Source organism: Callorhinus ursinus, unplaced genomic scaffold, assembly GCF_003265705.2.
Source record: "Callorhinus ursinus isolate GAN/ISIS: 27379988/994484 unplaced genomic scaffold, GSC_fseal_2.0 scaffold1, whole genome shotgun sequence".
NCBI lineage: Eukaryota > Metazoa > Chordata > Mammalia > Carnivora > Otariidae > Callorhinus > Callorhinus ursinus.
This window is the reverse complement of record NW_027397063.1, coordinates 102,979,956-102,988,275: the sequence shown is the minus strand read 5'-3', so window position 1 is coordinate 102,988,275 and position 8,320 is coordinate 102,979,956. Positions and strand designations below refer to the sequence as shown.

Genomic DNA, 8,320 nt, shown 5'->3' with positions numbered 1-8,320 from the left:
AGGTATGGCAAGAAATAGTACGTTATTGCCCTCACCATAAGCTTGAAAATGCTCAGTTTGAGAGGTATGCCATACACTGAGAGCACACTACAGTTAGAATTTGTCCTTCGATTTATTATTAGGTGTTGTTAATGCATTTTTAGCAACAAGCACTAAATCAGAAGTACAATAAAAGATTATAGCTTGAATTTTGCAATTCTGGAATTTGACCTCTTTTAAACATAGAGATTGGTTTCAAAGTCTCCTTAGATATTCTGGAGTTAGAATTTTTAACTAAGACTCTGAGGCAAGTTGATGGTTGTATGACTCAAGCACTGAAATATAGCCCAACAAGCCATTCAAGGCACAAAATTCATAAACATAAGTATTTCCTAATAATGCCCAGGGATGCAAATCCCTCATTGGTTAGGATCCCTACAAAAAGAGAGGACTCTCTCTGGTGGATAATATTTACCCTTCTTTTAACAAAGGGGGAATACAAAAAGCCAGTTCTCAAGTGTTTTGCTCCCATTCTCTTGAGAATATATCAAAATTTTACTTTTGGTTCATCTCCTGAATCATTCATGAGTGCAATTCTGTGGTGATACGGTTTATATATTCCTTTCAGTCCTGATGGCATTTTAAATTCTGGCCTCTGAATAAAAATTTCAGTGCAGGTCCCATTGCATTTGTTGATTTTACAAATGAATAGATCTTCGGTAGGGAGAAGTCAGTGCCCTCTCAAAAGCCCTCTTCAAAGCAGAGGCTGCTTGGGTGGTATGGGCGATCTGAATATCACCTCTTTACATGGGCAGTCAGTGATGCACATACCAGCCAACCACATGTGTAGCTTATTTCTGAATTATCATACCAGGTCAGGAAACCTAACTCATAAGTATGTACCACGGTATCCCTCAAAGTTCAGATATACTATTTCAATTCTATTCAATCGGCAAATCCAGACTTTTCCCCAAAGTCATTCTTCCGTCATTTGTGAGCTTTGAGGAGGGCAGGAGGGTATACCTGAGGCCTCTTTTCTCTGCTCCCATCTCCTCCCCTACAGCCTCCCAACACTATCCACCCTGCCCTTTTCTTCCTCCCCACCTATTTGGTTCAGGTATGTTGAACCAAGTCAGTTGCAAGATTTAGTCTTTTCATCTTAGGTAAAGCCATTAGCCCTGGGGTTAAAATTGTTTTTTTTATTTTGTTTTGTTTTATTTGGTTTTTTTTTTTCCTGCCACTTTTAATAGGGCAAGTGAAGATTCAGAAGAAAGTCTTACCTATGCTTTAAAAGTAAATTATTTTCTTACTGTGGAAGTAATCATGGTCATTGTAAAAAAGTTAGAAATACAGATGTATTTTTAAATTAAAAAATTTGTGTGTGTGTACACATTTAGTTTTATTTTAACAAAGCAACTTGTACGTTTTAAATGTTTACAACTGAGCATCATCTTTCTTTTCCAGTGAAATAAAAAAAATTAAAAATCAACAGAACAAAATTACAATAGAGAATGTCAATTTCAAATAAGATTCTATAGGTTCTGCTGATTCTCCCATCTAGTGTCAGGGCTCAAGTCATCATTAGAAGAGAATTTTATTTTAAAAGTGTCATCTTAAACTTCAAGGATCTCCACTAAACATCACAATTAAGCATGCCAAAGGAGAAGCCATACATCTCAAATCCAACCTTTGCTGACCTTCTATAAGCCCATTTCTTTCAGTTTTTTTTTTTTTTTAACAAGAGAAAGCAGTCAGATACATGTTGGGAAATGGTAAATGCTGTCTATATTCACACAGAGACACAGTGTAATCTCTGAGCCCAACATACAGAGAAAGGAGGAAAAAAGCTAGAAGCCTATGCACTACTACACAGGGGTCTAGCACCCTCCGCTTCCAGCAGAGCTAAGGGAGCTGAAGGTGTTTTTTTCCTCACAGAACATGGTGGTGTTGATCCCATAAAGTTTTTGTTGAGACAGGAAGGGATAAACATGAATTTGGAACAGAAACAGGCAGAGATTCTTTCCCGCTGTATTCTGCTCAAGGTATTCCCCCGCTCTCCCCAAATACTTTGAGAACCATAGTATAAAGGGAAAGAAAAGAGCCTTCAAAAAACAGGGCAAATGAGCACAAGAGGAGAAAAAAAAAAAAAAAGATTGCAACTTGCTCCCAGGGACTGGAGAAAATTAAACAAGAAAGGTTAAAATTCATCAGTATTCGGTTAGTTAGCTTCTCCTTCCTCCCCCTCAACATCATCTTCATCTTCTTCACTTTCATCTTCATCTTCTTCATCAACATCCTCAAATCCTTCTTCTTCGTCATCATCATCTTCTTCTTCTCTTTGCCCTTCACCATCCATATCAGGAACCACGTAGTACTATAATGGATTTGGCCAAACACCATCTTTGATGACCTCTCCTAACTCACCTGCACCTGCATCAGAGTGGTCAGTAAACCAGGTGAAGAAGCTCTCTGGTTCCTCATGCTGCCTCTTCCTGCTGGCTTTATCCCGTGTTTGATTTGAACATTTGGTCGAATTCTTTCCAGATTTCCATTTGATTTCATTGGACTTTGAAGATGGATCATCACTCTCATTCAGATGAAATTCTCTGGACAGAACTTTATTTTCAAAGCAAGGGGTTTCATCAAAATCAAAATCTGTTCTATAACCTGATTTAATATATCATATCTTCACATTCTGTCACTTCGACTCTTGTCAAATAAGGCAATACCTCTGCATCCTCCTCCCCGACAGATACTTGTGGATGGCTGACAAATGTTGTTACTCCCAAATTTTGGATTTTGGTGATCAATTCTGGCCTCTTCTGAATAAATGGTTGGTGGAGTTTTTTATAGTTCTGCTCTACTTTCAAAATCTCCTCACTGGCTTGCTATTTCATTTTGTACTCCATCAACATGTTCAGTTGCTTCTTGCTGTTCTTTTTCTCCCTTCGGGAAGTGCTGAGGGGTTGTCGCCTCCAGCTTGGGGTCAGGAGGCAGTTTCAGTTTCTTCTTTTGAGGAGGAGTGAAGACTGGCATTTGGGGGCCATGCTGTGAGGAAAGTCAGTGAAACAAGGGCAGACGCATGTCTGGAAGAGGCTTTAGTTACTCCAGAATGTGTTTTTTTAATTAAAAAAATTTTTTTTAAGTCATCTCTATACCTACCATGGGGCTTGAACTCATGATCAAGAGTTGCATGCTCTTCTGACTCAGCCAGTCAGGCACCCCAGATATATATGTTTTTAACAAGGAAAGATAATATCCCAGATGCTGAAACCCAGAAATAAGCGTGGCTAACATTTTAATGCATAGTTTGTCAACTTGCATGTACTTTTAAATCTCTGAATTACCATGTAGTCAGATCACACAATTATTCTGTCTAGAAGAAAGGCAGATGCTGAGAGGGCCAACTACCAGGTTAATGACCACCCCCCACCAACCCCCATGTCCAGGAACCCTCTAAGGGACCAATATCAATCAGTTTCCAAACCCTTGCAAGAGTTTCTGTCCTGGTTGCTAAATCTCCCCATTTGTCTCCAGTCAAACATTATTCCAATATTGGCCACTTGGCCCCAGATCATCAACTGACAGGCAGAATATAAATATACAATAAAAAGGAAAGGACCTCCCAAATTTTTGAAAGAAGAAAAACAACTTTCACTAAGACTAACTCAGTGCAGCAGCTGGTCTAGTTCAGTGAGGAAGTACATACTCTGAACATGTGGACTCCATATTTTGAAAACTCAGCTCATGCTGGGGAAATTTACATCTACCTGGAGGAAAAACAATGTCTCTTGGTAGATTTTACAAATGCCAACACTTGAAAATGTATGTCCATGGACATGTCCAGACTCAATGTCTATATAAAATATACACAAACTTGCACATTTTAAGAACATTTACTAGAAAATTATATCTTAACTATAAGCAGTATCCTCAGAGAGAATTAAAAAAAATAATTAAGATTACAATTTAAGAACTAAATGTGATTAAAAAAAGGCATGGCTCCAAAATAAAAAGTTCTTAGAAATTAAAAATACGGTAGTTTAGCAAAAATTTGATACACATATTGAAGGATAAAGTCAAAGAATTTGCTAAGAAAAAAAATACAGGTAGAGTGAAAACGTGAAAGAAAGGCTAAATTATAAAGTATAAATCCAAGAGGCTAATGTCCAATGACTAGAAGCTCCAGAGAGAACAGACAAAATGAAAGTAAAATGTAAATAAAAAAATAATAAAAAGAACTGAAAGATATGAGTCCCCATACTGAAGAAAGAGAGAAGAAAATGCTGTAATGCCAGACACAGTGAATGAAAAATGAACCACAGTCACAGAATGGTAAAATTTTAGAATATTGAAGATTTTTTTAAGGTTTTTAAAAAATTCCAGTTGGTTAATATATTATGTAATATTAATTTCAGTTGTAAAATTTAGTGATTCAATACTTCTATACAACACCTGATGCTCATCACAAGTGCACTCCTTAATCCTCATCCCCTATTTCACCCATTCCCCCACCCACCTCCCCTCTGGTGACCAGCAGTTTGTTCTCTATAGTTAAGAGTCTGTTTCTTGGTTTGCCTCCCTCTCTCTCTCTTTTTTTTCCCCATATGTTCATTTGTTTTATTTCTTAAATTCAACATATGACTGAAATTATATGGTATTTGTCTTTTATTTCACTTAGTGTAATATGCTCTAACTCCATCTACATTGTTGCAAATGGCAAGATTTCATTCTTTTTTATGGCTGAGTAATATTCCATTGCATATATATATACCACCTCTTCTCTATCCATTCATCAATGGATGGACCCTTGGGCTGTTTCCATAGTTTGGCTATTATAGATCATGCTGCTATAAACATTGGGGTTCATGTATCCCTTTGAATTAGTATTTTTGTATCCTTTGGGTAAATACCTAGTAGTGCAATTAATGGATTGTAGGATTGTTCTATTTTCAACTTTTTGAGGCACCTCCATACTGTTTTCCAGAGTAGCTATACCAGTTTGCATTCCCACCAAGACATTCCATGCTCATGGATTGGAAGAACAAATATTGTTAAAATGTCTATTCCACCCAAAACAATCTACACATTTAATGCAATCCTTATCAGAATATCAAAGATTTTTAAAAATCCAAATATTTTCAGAGAAAAAAAGCAAATTGTCTTCTTTTTTAAAAAATCAGGTTGGCATCAAACTTCTCTTTAGCAATACCAAATGCTACAAGACAATGGAACTCTGCCTTGAAAGTTCTGAAAGGAAATAATTTTAAGTGAAAAATTCAATATTCAATCAAATTATTAATTAAATTTGAAAGTAGACTAAAGACACTCTAAGTCGTGGAAGGACTCAGTAAGTTTACCTCCCATATCCCTTTTCTATGGAAGAGACTCAAGGATGTGTTCCAACAAAATAAGAGAGAAAACTAAAACATGTGGAGTTCAAGAAACAACTAGGCCTATTGGGAGAAAATGGAAGGAAGACCTAGGGTACAAGTTTTCACCAAAGGAAGAGCACAAAGGTCCAGTTTGGAGCTGGTAGAACAAGGGCTCCAAAATATGTTTGGAAAGAAAATATATATGACCAGAAAGAATTCAGAGATTTGATACTATCCTGAAGAAGTTGAAATATCAAGTTGTAAAAAATGCAGCAATGCAGGAAATGGAGTGGGCAGAAAGAGACAATTAGAAATTCCAAGAAACACACAAGACAATGTAAAAAAGATATGTCATGGTAGTTTACTATGTGGCTGACCTGCGAGCAATCTTTACATAGAAAAATGTTGTAAACACTGGGGGCCAATTTGCAGCTTTTGGAATCAATCCACAGGCCAGGCAAAAGGAAGACTCAGGTCTGGTGGTAGAACAAGATTCATGTTTTCTTTCTTGACAACATAAGTTAAAATGAAGCATTTGATTGTGGTAGGAAGGAAATGAGATGAAGCAAGGGATAGGACATTCATATGTTCACCTCACAAAGTGAAGAGTCAAGAGATACTGTCTAGTTGATGGAATTAAAAATATATATGTATACATATCATATATATAACACATAACAAATATATAAAAATATATAACAAATCATCAATGACAAACTAATTAAATAATAAACAGTATGTCACAAATCTATTCTTCTAGAGATATAGTAACTGCCAAAAGAGCTAAAAAAAGAAAGTGTTTCCCCATGTGAGAGATTGGGGAAAGGGGTTATTGAAGGGGGGCCAGGGAACTGTTGCTCCTTTATGTAAGCCCTTCTGAATTTGGTCATTTTTAACCACGTACATGTACATGTATGTCACTTCAGATGCACAGAGAAGCAGATGCTAAGACAGGATTTGACATGCCAGAGATTTATTGAGGGGAAGCCTGTGAAGGACAGAGGGAGATAGGAGCAGGAAGAGAGAGGGAGGGGGTCAGACTGTGATCAGGTCTGCTGCCTGTGAAGGGAGAGGGGGAAGGAAAGATTGGATAGGAAGAGCCTCAGAACCTGGCACAGTTCTGGGGAAGCCTTGCCTTGCCGGGCTGATGGGGAGGGTCTGCGCAAAAGTTGCCCAAGAGAAGAACCCCGTGTCAGGCAGGGTGAACCAGCACTGGTACCCTGGTACCTCAGCAGTGTTTGGTCAATGGCTGCCAGCAGCCCAGAAGGGTGGGGCTCAGGGTGAGTGCCTGAGTGCCAAAGATGTGGCAGCTGGGCTTATCATTCTGCCAGCCACCCACAGCAGCTTCTCTTAAAGGGACATGCACCCACGGCAGCCATTGATTGGATTTTTACATTGTTTAAAAGTTTGTTAAAAGAAGAATAAATTCCTCTAATCAACAGGTGAAATGAATAAACATTCAGAGTAGCACAGTCTCCTTTTTTGTTTTTTCATTTTTTTTCAACAATTCTGTACATTACCCAGTGCTCACCATAATAAGTGTGCTCTTACTTCCCTTCACCTCTTTCACCCATTCCCCGCCACCCACCTTCCCTCTGGCAACCACTAGTTTGTTGTCTGTATTTAAGAGTCTGGTTTTTTATTTGTCTTTTTTCTTCTCTGTTTGGTTTGTTTGTTTGTTTGTTTGTTTTGCACAGTCTTTTATAAAGTCCATCACCCACCTGGTTAGTATTATTCATTTTGCATTCCTTTTTTGTTCAAAGGTGTTGCATTGATTAGGTTAAATTTATTTGTTTTTTTTTCTTTTTTTAAGATTTTATTGATTTATTTGATAGATAGATAGAGAGAGCATGAGTAGGGGCAGAGGGAGAAGGAGAAGCAGACTCCGCACCGAGCAGAGATCCCGACTCGAGACTTGATCTGAGGACCCTGGGATCATGACCTGAACCAAAGGCAGACGCTTAACTGACTGAGCCACCCAGGCGCCCTGTTTTTTTCTTAATGGAAGGGTCACAGTGAAAAACTTGTGAGGCAGCCATTTTCTTCAAAAAATATCCATAGAGTCAAGGAATAGAAGTCAATGAAGGAGTAGAGTCAAAGAACGGAGTCAGCAAAGAGGAGGAGGACCTATGGGTTCGAATGAAACAGTCTCAGGAATTACACACAACCAGGTAGAATAGATTGAGCGCATCAGAAGCCCTCTAATTCTGTGACTCTCCCAGCTCTGAAATTCCCAAAGACTTCACACGTAAGGCTAACAAATAATAAATAAATTCTGTTTACAGTACAAAACAATTGAAAAAACAGTTTAAATATACATCTTTTGCAATTCGGAGGCCAAGACGTATACCCAACGTATCCCGAATCATACAATTTTGGGGGCCCAGTCAAAAAAAGACAAAGAATACAAAATTTATGAAAATAATATGCTCGTGAACACTGGATACCACCCTGCATAAAGGAAAGTATAAGCATGTTGCAGGACAGGAGCAGAGTGGAAAGAGATGGCAATCTTAAGCAATCGTGATTAAAGTTTCGTACTTTTGCAAATTTTGTACGAATACATGACCATGTAAACACGTTGCTAGCACCCCTCCCAGGGTCTTGGGGAGGGCCCTGCTGCTTATGCTTCATCAGCATCTTAGTATATTCACATCTCTATGCAGCTCTATTTGAAGACGAACAGAGAATAAAGGAGTGTAGTTTCTCTTAAGAAGTTCATGGATATAAATATGAGTTGTTGGGCAGGGAGTGGCCCTTTATACACATGTTAGTACTGAAAATAAAAAGAATGTGTGCAGAGACGACTGGTCGTTGGTATAAATCATCTTCCATGTGTCTGGCACCCCCAGGCACCGATCACTCCCTGCCAGGCTCTGGCTCCAAACTCACCACACTCTCCCAGGCCTTCTGCACACTCAGGGCACAGTCACATCTGATTTCCCTGGGAACCTGTCACTCGGAGC

General features: G+C 38.5%; 1 pseudogene; it reads right to left on the bottom strand.

Annotated features, from left to right (window-relative positions):
- Nucleotides 1-2,197: 2,197 nt before the first annotated feature.
- On the bottom strand, nucleotides 2,198-3,026 carry LOC112820021 (protein SET-like; annotated as a pseudogene).
- Between the last annotated feature and the right edge of the window lie 5,294 nt (nucleotides 3,027-8,320).